The sequence below is a fragment of the Eleutherodactylus coqui genome, unplaced genomic scaffold (genome assembly GCF_035609145.1).
Source record: "Eleutherodactylus coqui strain aEleCoq1 unplaced genomic scaffold, aEleCoq1.hap1 HAP1_SCAFFOLD_299, whole genome shotgun sequence".
Classification (NCBI taxonomy): Eukaryota; Metazoa; Chordata; class Amphibia; order Anura; family Eleutherodactylidae; genus Eleutherodactylus; species Eleutherodactylus coqui.
Genome location: NW_027101738.1, coordinates 137,463 through 149,590, shown reverse-complemented (window position 1 = coordinate 149,590; position 12,128 = coordinate 137,463). Strand labels below are relative to the sequence as shown.

The window sequence follows — 12,128 nt, the reverse complement described above, 5'->3', positions numbered from 1 at the left end:
TATCTATCTATCTATCTATCTATCTATCTTTATTAATTATGTAGAATATAGATATGGATTATTTCTAATTTACAGATTTTGTAGATATAGATTAAAGATAGATTTAAGATTGTATGTGTGTGTGTATATGTGTGTATGTGTGTGTGTGTGTGTGTGTATGTATGTATGTATGTATGTATGTATGTATGTATGTATATATATATATATATAATGTATATATGTAAAAAAAATATAAAATCTGTAGGTATGTATGTATGTATGGCGGGCGGGCAAAAAAGGCCTGCTGTATGTTTTTAAGTTCTTCGGATGACCATGCCGCTCTAATATTCTCCTTACTAGGGTCTACTAATGCTGGCCCAGGGGAAGGCAATAAAGCCCTATGGGGCCGAAGCCAATTTCCCTTATTTTAGGTAAAAAGTTTCCATCCGTCCCTACTCGAAATGCGGCTGGCCGAAGAGATCCCTCCAACCGACCGGCCGACGCACCTTCAGAGACAAACTAGTGCTTGCTTCTAGTGTCATCGCCGGCTTAACCCTCGTTTGTAGGGAGCTGACGAGTCCTGCAGCAGCAGGCTCTGCAAGCCTAGGATGCGTGAGCACGGTGCAAGAGGAAGGACTGAGGGTGTGAGGCTGGGCGCGGTTGAGAAGGCGTGGGGCGGGGCTATGGAAAGTTTTCATAGCTCTCCCAGCTGCCTGGGTGCATTGTGGGTGCGCCCAGAGTGCTGGCTGAGCGTGTTGCCTCAAGCCTTGGAAGTGGAGTTGGGCGGACCGGGCTACAGGTGAAACCCATTTCGGGTTATCGCTTCTCGGCCTTTTGGCTAAGATCAAGTGTAGTATCTGTTCTTATCAGTTTAATATCTGATACGTCCCCTATCTGGGGACCATATATTAAATGGATTTTTAGAACAGGGAGCTGGAAAAAGAGCTTGCTCTGTCCACTCCACGCATTGACCTGGTATTGCAGTACCTCCAGGACCGGTGCACCCCCTTTCCTACAGCAGTTTCCAAAAGCAGAAAAACAAAACTGACGAGCAAGAGGTGCAGCGCAGCTGTGGCGGCTGCTGCTACCACCACCCAAGCACTTTGATTGACACTCAGCCCGTCTGCTCGCAACATTGTATCCACTGAGCAGCTGCGTCTGCCAGAGTGTGCACAGCACAGGTACAACTGGAAGCAAAACAACACACACACCAGTTCATATGGCAGCCGCACTCTATAGTTCGTACCTACCGCTGCGCTAATAGCCAAGTTGGAAACATCGGGCAGGCACAGCGTATCCTGGCAGCCTGCGTCTGTATGCTTCACGTATTCGGGTCATGGGTGTATGTGCAGGGGGCCCGGAGCCCCAGGGGGCCCATAAAGTCTCTCTTCCCCACATTGTAAACCAATGCTATCAATGAAGCTTTATAGTTTGGGGGCCCAGTTCCAGACTTTGTACTCGGGCCCCGCAGCTTCAAGTTACACCTCCAGATCAGGATAATGCTAGGCCATTCCAACCAGCCTGTGTGTGTGACCTGCAGTCGCTGGTAGTCGAAAAGCGGCCGGCCCCGGATGCGCGCTTCAGAGTGGACAGACAGCAGCGGACCCCCAATCACACAGGCCCAAGGCTTGCTATGTAGCACGGAATACCTCATTGGACTGCAGCACTCCACGCGGGCTGAGATACACGCTCCACGTGGGATGGGCAGTATTCGTCCATGAAGATCCAGGCCAACGTTTAGAGATGGAGCAACACTCGGGGAGCAAAGAACTCCAACGAACGGACGTCTACTTTACAAGGATGTATTGCTTTATTCAATGCATGGACACAGAAACAGTTCAACCGCTCGATTACAGACCGCAGTCAATACAGTAAAGAAAGAAATGTGTCTGTTTAATGTAAACTTGCATGGAGCTCGTTTGTCAGCCACTGACTGACTGAATGCTGAAACGTGGTCTAACGTTACATGCACCACCAGGGATAAGGCCTTGCCTATAAGCATTCCCCAGCTGGCAAAAACGGAACCTCCCTGCCTATTCCTCACCATGGAAGAACGGAACCTACCTTTTTTTAAAAAAAAGAAAGCCACAGCAGCAGCCAACTAGATTTTGGTAGGCCGCTGTCTCCCCCTTGTGTGCTGCATAAAAAATGCACTCCACTAAAAATAACAATGATCCACGAAATAGAGCGTATGGAGAGAACGAGGCTTCTAGATGAGCCGTCAGGCTATGATAAATTGTATCACACCTGGGCGATATGGATAGATGCCCGGAGCTCACCCCTATTTACCAAGTGGTTACAGACAGGGACATGTGAGTAACACGTTTAAACCACAATTGTAAAGAGAAACAACAATTCCGGAGCCCGCCCCCCCCCCCCCCTTTTTGTTTTATTTTCTCTTTCTCCCGTGTCATAGATACCTACCCTCCCTTACCACTCCCCCCCCCCCTTACCCTCCCCTCATTCCCCTGTTTGTAGACCTTATAAAATATCACAGACAAACATGATATAGTTCAACTCGAAATTGATTTATTAAGTTTCATTGTCAAAGTTATTTTTACATTGCTTTGAGATAAGGCAAAAGTTTCCCCCCCTCCATGAAACCAATAAAACCTATATTGAATAAAATAAAAATGATGCAGTTACCGGTAGTTCTGCAGCTTCTTGGTGGAAATAAAGACCATCTCCCGTCTCCCAGCTGCAGCAGAGACTGACTGAAATGGCTGCCAAGCCCGGTATTAATGCTTCTAAATTGATGACATCACAAAGGAGTGACATCGTCAGCCTTCCAAACACCTGGCTCAATTGCATACAGTATGTATGTATGTATGCATGTATGTGAGTCTATCTATCTATCTATCTATCTATCTATCTATCTATCTATCTATTATTAATTATGTAGAATATAGATATGGATTATTTCTAATTTACAGATTTTGTAGATATAGATTAAAGATAGATTTAAGATTGTATGTGTGTGTGTATATGTGTGTATGTGTGTGTGTGTGTGTGTGTATGTATGTATGTATGTATGTATGTATGTATGTATGTATATATATATATATATAATGTATATATGTAAAAAAAATATAAAATCTGTAGGTATGTATGTATGTATGGCGGGCGGGCAAAAAAGGCCTGCTGTATGTTTTTAAGTTCTTCGGATGACCATGCCGCTCTAATATTCTCCTTACTAGGGTCTACTAATGCTGGCCCAGGGGAAGGCAATAAAGCCCTATGGGGCCGAAGCCAATTTCCCTTATTTTAGGTAAAAAGTTTCCATCCGTCCCTACTCGAAATGCGGCTGGCCGAAGAGATCCCTCCAACCGACCGGCCGACGCACCTTCAGAGACAAACTAGTGCTTGCTTCTAGTGTCATCGCCGGCTTAACCCTCGTTTGTAGGGAGCTGACGAGTCCTGCAGCAGCAGGCTCTGCAAGCCTAGGATGCGTGAGCACGGTGCAAGAGGAAGGACTGAGGGTGTGAGGCTGGGCGCGGTTGAGAAGGCGTGGGGCGGGGCTATGGAAAGTTTTCATAGCTCTCCCAGCTGCCTGGGTGCATTGTGGGTGCGCCCAGAGTGCTGGCTGAGCGTGTTGCCTCAAGCCTTGGAAGTGGAGTTGGGCGGACCGGGCTACAGGTGAAACCCATTTCGGGTTATCGCTTCTCGGCCTTTTGGCTAAGATCAAGTGTAGTATCTGTTCTTATCAGTTTAATATCTGATACGTCCCCTATCTGGGGACCATATATTAAATGGATTTTTAGAACAGGGAGCTGGAAAAAGAGCTTGCTCTGTCCACTCCACGCATTGACCTGGTATTGCAGTACCTCCAGGACCGGTGCACCCCCTTTCCTACAGCAGTTTCCAAAAGCAGAAAAACAAAACTGACGAGCAAGAGGTGCAGCGCAGCTGTGGCGGCTGCTGCTACCACCACCCAAGCACTTTGATTGACACTCAGCCCGTCTGCTCGCAACATTGTATCCACTGAGCAGCTGCGTCTGCCAGAGTGTGCACAGCACAGGTACAACTGGAAGCAAAACAACACACACACCAGTTCATATGGCAGCCGCACTCTATAGTTCGTACCTACCGCTGCGCTAATAGCCAAGTTGGAAACATCGGGCAGGCACAGCGTATCCTGGCAGCCTGCGTCTGTATGCTTCACGTATTCGGGTCATGGGTGTATGTGCAGGGGGCCCGGAGCCCCAGGGGGCCCATAAAGTCTCTCTTCCCCACATTGTAAACCAATGCTATCAATGAAGCTTTATAGTTTGGGGGCCCAGTTCCAGACTTTGTACTCGGGCCCCGCAGCTTCAAGTTACACCTCCAGATCAGGATAATGCTAGGCCATTCCAACCAGCCTGTGTGTGTGACCTGCAGTCGCTGGTAGTCGAAAAGCGGCCGGCCCCGGATGCGCGCTTCAGAGTGGACAGACAGCAGCGGACCCCCAATCACACAGGCCCAAGGCTTGCTATGTAGCACGGAATACCTCATTGGACTGCAGCACTCCACGCGGGCTGAGATACACGCTCCACGTGGGATGGGCAGTATTCGTCCATGAAGATCCAGGCCAACGTTTAGAGATGGAGCAACACTCGGGGAGCAAAGAACTCCAACGAACGGACGTCTACTTTACAAGGATGTATTGCTTTATTCAATGCATGGACACAGAAACAGTTCAACCGCTCGATTACAGACCGCAGTCAATACAGTAAAGAAAGAAATGTGTCTGTTTAATGTAAACTTGCATGGAGCTCGTTTGTCAGCCACTGACTGACTGAATGCTGAAACGTGGTCTAACGTTACATGCACCACCAGGGATAAGGCCTTGCCTATAAGCATTCCCCAGCTGGCAAAAACGGAACCTCCCTGCCTATTCCTCACCATGGAAGAACGGAACCTACCTTTTTTTAAAAAAAAGAAAGCCACAGCAGCAGCCAACTAGATTTTGGTAGGCCGCTGTCTCCCCCTTGTGTGCTGCATAAAAAATGCACTCCACTAAAAATAACAATGATCCACGAAATAGAGCGTATGGAGAGAACGAGGCTTCTAGATGAGCCGTCAGGCTATGATAAATTGTATCACACCTGGGCGATATGGATAGATGCCCGGAGCTCACCCCTATTTACCAAGTGGTTACAGACAGGGACATGTGAGTAACACGTTTAAACCACAATTGTAAAGAGAAACAACAATTCCGGAGCCCGCCCCCCCCCCCCCCTTTTTGTTTTATTTTCTCTTTCTCCCGTGTCATAGATACCTACCCTCCCTTACCACTCCCCCCCCCCCTTACCCTCCCCTCATTCCCCTGTTTGTAGACCTTATAAAATATCACAGACAAACATGATATAGTTCAACTCGAAATTGATTTATTAAGTTTCATTGTCAAAGTTATTTTTACATTGCTTTGAGATAAGGCAAAAGTTTCCCCCCCTCCATGAAACCAATAAAACCTATATTGAATAAAATAAAAATGATGCAGTTACCGGTAGTTCTGCAGCTTCTTGGTGGAAATAAAGACCATCTCCCGTCTCCCAGCTGCAGCAGAGACTGACTGAAATGGCTGCCAAGCCCGGTATTAATGCTTCTAAATTGATGACATCACAAAGGAGTGACATCGTCAGCCTTCCAAACACCTGGCTCAATTGCATACAGTATGTATGTATGTATGCATGTATGTGAGTCTATCTATCTATCTATCTATCTATCTATCTATCTATCTATCTTATTAATTATGTAGAATATAGATATGGATTATTTCTAATTTACAGATTTTGTAGATATAGATTAAAGATAGATTTAAGATTGTATGTGTGTGTGTATATGTGTGTATGTGTGTGTGTGTGTGTGTGTATGTATGTATGTATGTATGTATGTATGTATGTATGTATATATATATATATATAATGTATATATGTAAAAAAAATATAAAATCTGTAGGTATGTATGTATGTATGGCGGGCGGGCAAAAAAGGCCTGCTGTATGTTTTTAAGTTCTTCGGATGACCATGCCGCTCTAATATTCTCCTTACTAGGGTCTACTAATGCTGGCCCAGGGGAAGGCAATAAAGCCCTATGGGGCCGAAGCCAATTTCCCTTATTTTAGGTAAAAAGTTTCCATCCGTCCCTACTCGAAATGCGGCTGGCCGAAGAGATCCCTCCAACCGACCGGCCGACGCACCTTCAGAGACAAACTAGTGCTTGCTTCTAGTGTCATCGCCGGCTTAACCCTCGTTTGTAGGGAGCTGACGAGTCCTGCAGCAGCAGGCTCTGCAAGCCTAGGATGCGTGAGCACGGTGCAAGAGGAAGGACTGAGGGTGTGAGGCTGGGCGCGGTTGAGAAGGCGTGGGGCGGGGCTATGGAAAGTTTTCATAGCTCTCCCAGCTGCCTGGGTGCATTGTGGGTGCGCCCAGAGTGCTGGCTGAGCGTGTTGCCTCAAGCCTTGGAAGTGGAGTTGGGCGGACCGGGCTACAGGTGAAACCCATTTCGGGTTATCGCTTCTCGGCCTTTTGGCTAAGATCAAGTGTAGTATCTGTTCTTATCAGTTTAATATCTGATACGTCCCCTATCTGGGGACCATATATTAAATGGATTTTTAGAACAGGGAGCTGGAAAAAGAGCTTGCTCTGTCCACTCCACGCATTGACCTGGTATTGCAGTACCTCCAGGACCGGTGCACCCCCTTTCCTACAGCAGTTTCCAAAAGCAGAAAAACAAAACTGACGAGCAAGAGGTGCAGCGCAGCTGTGGCGGCTGCTGCTACCACCACCCAAGCACTTTGATTGACACTCAGCCCGTCTGCTCGCAACATTGTATCCACTGAGCAGCTGCGTCTGCCAGAGTGTGCACAGCACAGGTACAACTGGAAGCAAAACAACACACACACCAGTTCATATGGCAGCCGCACTCTATAGTTCGTACCTACCGCTGCGCTAATAGCCAAGTTGGAAACATCGGGCAGGCACAGCGTATCCTGGCAGCCTGCGTCTGTATGCTTCACGTATTCGGGTCATGGGTGTATGTGCAGGGGGCCCGGAGCCCCAGGGGGCCCATAAAGTCTCTCTTCCCCACATTGTAAACCAATGCTATCAATGAAGCTTTATAGTTTGGGGGCCCAGTTCCAGACTTTGTACTCGGGCCCCGCAGCTTCAAGTTACACCTCCAGATCAGGATAATGCTAGGCCATTCCAACCAGCCTGTGTGTGTGACCTGCAGTCGCTGGTAGTCGAAAAGCGGCCGGCCCCGGATGCGCGCTTCAGAGTGGACAGACAGCAGCGGACCCCCAATCACACAGGCCCAAGGCTTGCTATGTAGCACGGAATACCTCATTGGACTGCAGCACTCCACGCGGGCTGAGATACACGCTCCACGTGGGATGGGCAGTATTCGTCCATGAAGATCCAGGCCAACGTTTAGAGATGGAGCAACACTCGGGGAGCAAAGAACTCCAACGAACGGACGTCTACTTTACAAGGATGTATTGCTTTATTCAATGCATGGACACAGAAACAGTTCAACCGCTCGATTACAGACCGCAGTCAATACAGTAAAGAAAGAAATGTGTCTGTTTAATGTAAACTTGCATGGAGCTCGTTTGTCAGCCACTGACTGACTGAATGCTGAAACGTGGTCTAACGTTACATGCACCACCAGGGATAAGGCCTTGCCTATAAGCATTCCCCAGCTGGCAAAAACGGAACCTCCCTGCCTATTCCTCACCATGGAAGAACGGAACCTACCTTTTTTTAAAAAAAAGAAAGCCACAGCAGCAGCCAACTAGATTTTGGTAGGCCGCTGTCTCCCCCTTGTGTGCTGCATAAAAAATGCACTCCACTAAAAATAACAATGATCCACGAAATAGAGCGTATGGAGAGAACGAGGCTTCTAGATGAGCCGTCAGGCTATGATAAATTGTATCACACCTGGGCGATATGGATAGATGCCCGGAGCTCACCCCTATTTACCAAGTGGTTACAGACAGGGACATGTGAGTAACACGTTTAAACCACAATTGTAAAGAGAAACAACAATTCCGGAGCCCGCCCCCCCCCCCCCCTTTTTGTTTTATTTTCTCTTTCTCCCGTGTCATAGATACCTACCCTCCCTTACCACTCCCCCCCCCCCTTACCCTCCCCTCATTCCCCTGTTTGTAGACCTTATAAAATATCACAGACAAACATGATATAGTTCAACTCGAAATTGATTTATTAAGTTTCATTGTCAAAGTTATTTTTACATTGCTTTGAGATAAGGCAAAAGTTTCCCCCCCTCCATGAAACCAATAAAACCTATATTGAATAAAATAAAAATGATGCAGTTACCGGTAGTTCTGCAGCTTCTTGGTGGAAATAAAGACCATCTCCCGTCTCCCAGCTGCAGCAGAGACTGACTGAAATGGCTGCCAAGCCCGGTATTAATGCTTCTAAATTGATGACATCACAAAGGAGTGACATCGTCAGCCTTCCAAACACCTGGCTCAATTGCATACAGTATGTATGTATGTATGCATGTATGTGAGTCTATCTATCTATCTATCTATCTATCTATCTATCTATCTATCTTTATTAATTATGTAGAATATAGATATGGATTATTTCTAATTTACAGATTTTGTAGATATAGATTAAAGATAGATTTAAGATTGTATGTGTGTGTGTATATGTGTGTATGTGTGTGTGTGTGTGTGTGTATGTATGTATGTATGTATGTATGTATGTATGTATGTATATATATATATATATAATGTATATATGTAAAAAAAATATAAAATCTGTAGGTATGTATGTATGTATGGCGGGCGGGCAAAAAAGGCCTGCTGTATGTTTTTAAGTTCTTCGGATGACCATGCCGCTCTAATATTCTCCTTACTAGGGTCTACTAATGCTGGCCCAGGGGAAGGCAATAAAGCCCTATGGGGCCGAAGCCAATTTCCCTTATTTTAGGTAAAAAGTTTCCATCCGTCCCTACTCGAAATGCGGCTGGCCGAAGAGATCCCTCCAACCGACCGGCCGACGCACCTTCAGAGACAAACTAGTGCTTGCTTCTAGTGTCATCGCCGGCTTAACCCTCGTTTGTAGGGAGCTGACGAGTCCTGCAGCAGCAGGCTCTGCAAGCCTAGGATGCGTGAGCACGGTGCAAGAGGAAGGACTGAGGGTGTGAGGCTGGGCGCGGTTGAGAAGGCGTGGGGCGGGGCTATGGAAAGTTTTCATAGCTCTCCCAGCTGCCTGGGTGCATTGTGGGTGCGCCCAGAGTGCTGGCTGAGCGTGTTGCCTCAAGCCTTGGAAGTGGAGTTGGGCGGACCGGGCTACAGGTGAAACCCATTTCGGGTTATCGCTTCTCGGCCTTTTGGCTAAGATCAAGTGTAGTATCTGTTCTTATCAGTTTAATATCTGATACGTCCCCTATCTGGGGACCATATATTAAATGGATTTTTAGAACAGGGAGCTGGAAAAAGAGCTTGCTCTGTCCACTCCACGCATTGACCTGGTATTGCAGTACCTCCAGGACCGGTGCACCCCCTTTCCTACAGCAGTTTCCAAAAGCAGAAAAACAAAACTGACGAGCAAGAGGTGCAGCGCAGCTGTGGCGGCTGCTGCTACCACCACCCAAGCACTTTGATTGACACTCAGCCCGTCTGCTCGCAACATTGTATCCACTGAGCAGCTGCGTCTGCCAGAGTGTGCACAGCACAGGTACAACTGGAAGCAAAACAACACACACACCAGTTCATATGGCAGCCGCACTCTATAGTTCGTACCTACCGCTGCGCTAATAGCCAAGTTGGAAACATCGGGCAGGCACAGCGTATCCTGGCAGCCTGCGTCTGTATGCTTCACGTATTCGGGTCATGGGTGTATGTGCAGGGGGCCCGGAGCCCCAGGGGGCCCATAAAGTCTCTCTTCCCCACATTGTAAACCAATGCTATCAATGAAGCTTTATAGTTTGGGGGCCCAGTTCCAGACTTTGTACTCGGGCCCCGCAGCTTCAAGTTACACCTCCAGATCAGGATAATGCTAGGCCATTCCAACCAGCCTGTGTGTGTGACCTGCAGTCGCTGGTAGTCGAAAAGCGGCCGGCCCCGGATGCGCGCTTCAGAGTGGACAGACAGCAGCGGACCCCCAATCACACAGGCCCAAGGCTTGCTATGTAGCACGGAATACCTCATTGGACTGCAGCACTCCACGCGGGCTGAGATACACGCTCCACGTGGGATGGGCAGTATTCGTCCATGAAGATCCAGGCCAACGTTTAGAGATGGAGCAACACTCGGGGAGCAAAGAACTCCAACGAACGGACGTCTACTTTACAAGGATGTATTGCTTTATTCAATGCATGGACACAGAAACAGTTCAACCGCTCGATTACAGACCGCAGTCAATACAGTAAAGAAAGAAATGTGTCTGTTTAATGTAAACTTGCATGGAGCTCGTTTGTCAGCCACTGACTGACTGAATGCTGAAACGTGGTCTAACGTTACATGCACCACCAGGGATAAGGCCTTGCCTATAAGCATTCCCCAGCTGGCAAAAACGGAACCTCCCTGCCTATTCCTCACCATGGAAGAACGGAACCTACCTTTTTTTAAAAAAAAGAAAGCCACAGCAGCAGCCAACTAGATTTTGGTAGGCCGCTGTCTCCCCCTTGTGTGCTGCATAAAAAATGCACTCCACTAAAAATAACAATGATCCACGAAATAGAGCGTATGGAGAGAACGAGGCTTCTAGATGAGCCGTCAGGCTATGATAAATTGTATCACACCTGGGCGATATAGATGCCCGGAGCTCACCCCTATTTACCAAGTGGTTACAGACAGGGACATGTGAGTAACACGTTTAAACCACAATTGTAAAGAGAAACAACAATTCCGGAGCCCGCCCCCCCCCCCCCCTTTTTGTTTTATTTTCTCTTTCTCCCGTGTCATAGATACCTACCCTCCCTTACCACTCCCCCCCCCCCTTACCCTCCCCTCATTCCCCTGTTTGTAGACCTTATAAAATATCACAGACAAACATGATATAGTTCAACTCGAAATTGATTTATTAAGTTTCATTGTCAAAGTTATTTTTACATTGCTTTGAGATAAGGCAAAAGTTTCCCCCCCTCCATGAAACCAATAAAACCTATATTGAATAAAATAAAAATGATGCAGTTACCGGTAGTTCTGCAGCTTCTTGGTGGAAATAAAGACCATCTCCCGTCTCCCAGCTGCAGCAGAGACTGACTGAAATGGCTGCCAAGCCCGGTATTAATGCTTCTAAATTGATGACATCACAAAGGAGTGACATCGTCAGCCTTCCAAACACCTGGCTCAATTGCATACAGTATGTATGTATGTATGCATGTATGTGAGTCTATCTATCTATCTATCTATCTATCTATCTATCTATCTATCTTTATTAATTATGTAGAATATAGATATGGATTATTTCTAATTTACAGATTTTGTAGATATAGATTAAAGATAGATTTAAGATTGTATGTGTGTGTGTATATGTGTGTATGTGTGTGTGTGTGTGTGTGTATGTATGTATGTATGTATGTATGTATGTATGTATGTATATATATATATATATAATGTATATATGTAAAAAAAATATAAAATCTGTAGGTATGTATGTATGTATGGCGGGCGGGCAAAAAAGGCCTGCTGTATGTTTTTAAGTTCTTCGGATGACCATGCCGCTCTAATATTCTCCTTACTAGGGTCTACTAATGCTGGCCCAGGGGAAGGCAATAAAGCCCTATGGGGCCGAAGCCAATTTCCCTTATTTTAGGTAAAAAGTTTCCATCCGTCCCTACTCGAAATGCGGCTGGCCGAAGAGATCCCTCCAACCGACCGGCCGACGCACCTTCAGAGACAAACTAGTGCTTGCTTCTAGTGTCATCGCCGGCTTAACCCTCGTTTGTAGGGAGCTGACGAGTCCTGCAGCAGCAGGCTCTGCAAGCCTAGGATGCGTGAGCACGGTGCAAGAGGAAGGACTGAGGGTGTGAGGCTGGGCGCGGTTGAGAAGGCGTGGGGCGGGGCTATGGAAAGTTTTCATAGCTCTCCCAGCTGCCTGGGTGCATTGTGGGTGCGCCCAGAGTGCTGGCTGAGCGTGTTGCCTCAAGCCTTGGAAGTGGAGTTGGGCGGACCGGGCTACAGGTGAAACCCA

General features: G+C 47.1%; 4 non-coding genes across 4 annotated transcripts; all 4 read left to right on the top strand.

Moving 5' to 3' along the window:
* The first annotated feature begins 797 nt into the window (after positions 1-797).
* LOC136590982 (U2 spliceosomal RNA) lies at positions 798-988 on the top strand. Its single transcript, XR_010787846.1, has one exon. It is a non-coding gene; the product is annotated as a U2 spliceosomal RNA (small nuclear RNA).
* Positions 989-3,634: 2,646 nt separating this feature from the next.
* Positions 3,635-3,825, top strand: LOC136590981 (U2 spliceosomal RNA). The gene has a single exon (XR_010787845.1). It is a non-coding gene; the product is annotated as a U2 spliceosomal RNA (small nuclear RNA).
* Positions 3,826-6,469: 2,644 nt separating this feature from the next.
* LOC136590980 (U2 spliceosomal RNA) lies at positions 6,470-6,660 on the top strand. Its single transcript, XR_010787844.1, has one exon. It is a non-coding gene; the product is annotated as a U2 spliceosomal RNA (small nuclear RNA).
* Positions 6,661-9,305: 2,645 nt separating this feature from the next.
* On the top strand, positions 9,306-9,496 carry LOC136590979 (U2 spliceosomal RNA). Its single transcript, XR_010787843.1, has one exon. It is a non-coding gene; the product is annotated as a U2 spliceosomal RNA (small nuclear RNA).
* The last annotated feature ends 2,632 nt before the right edge of the window (positions 9,497-12,128 follow it).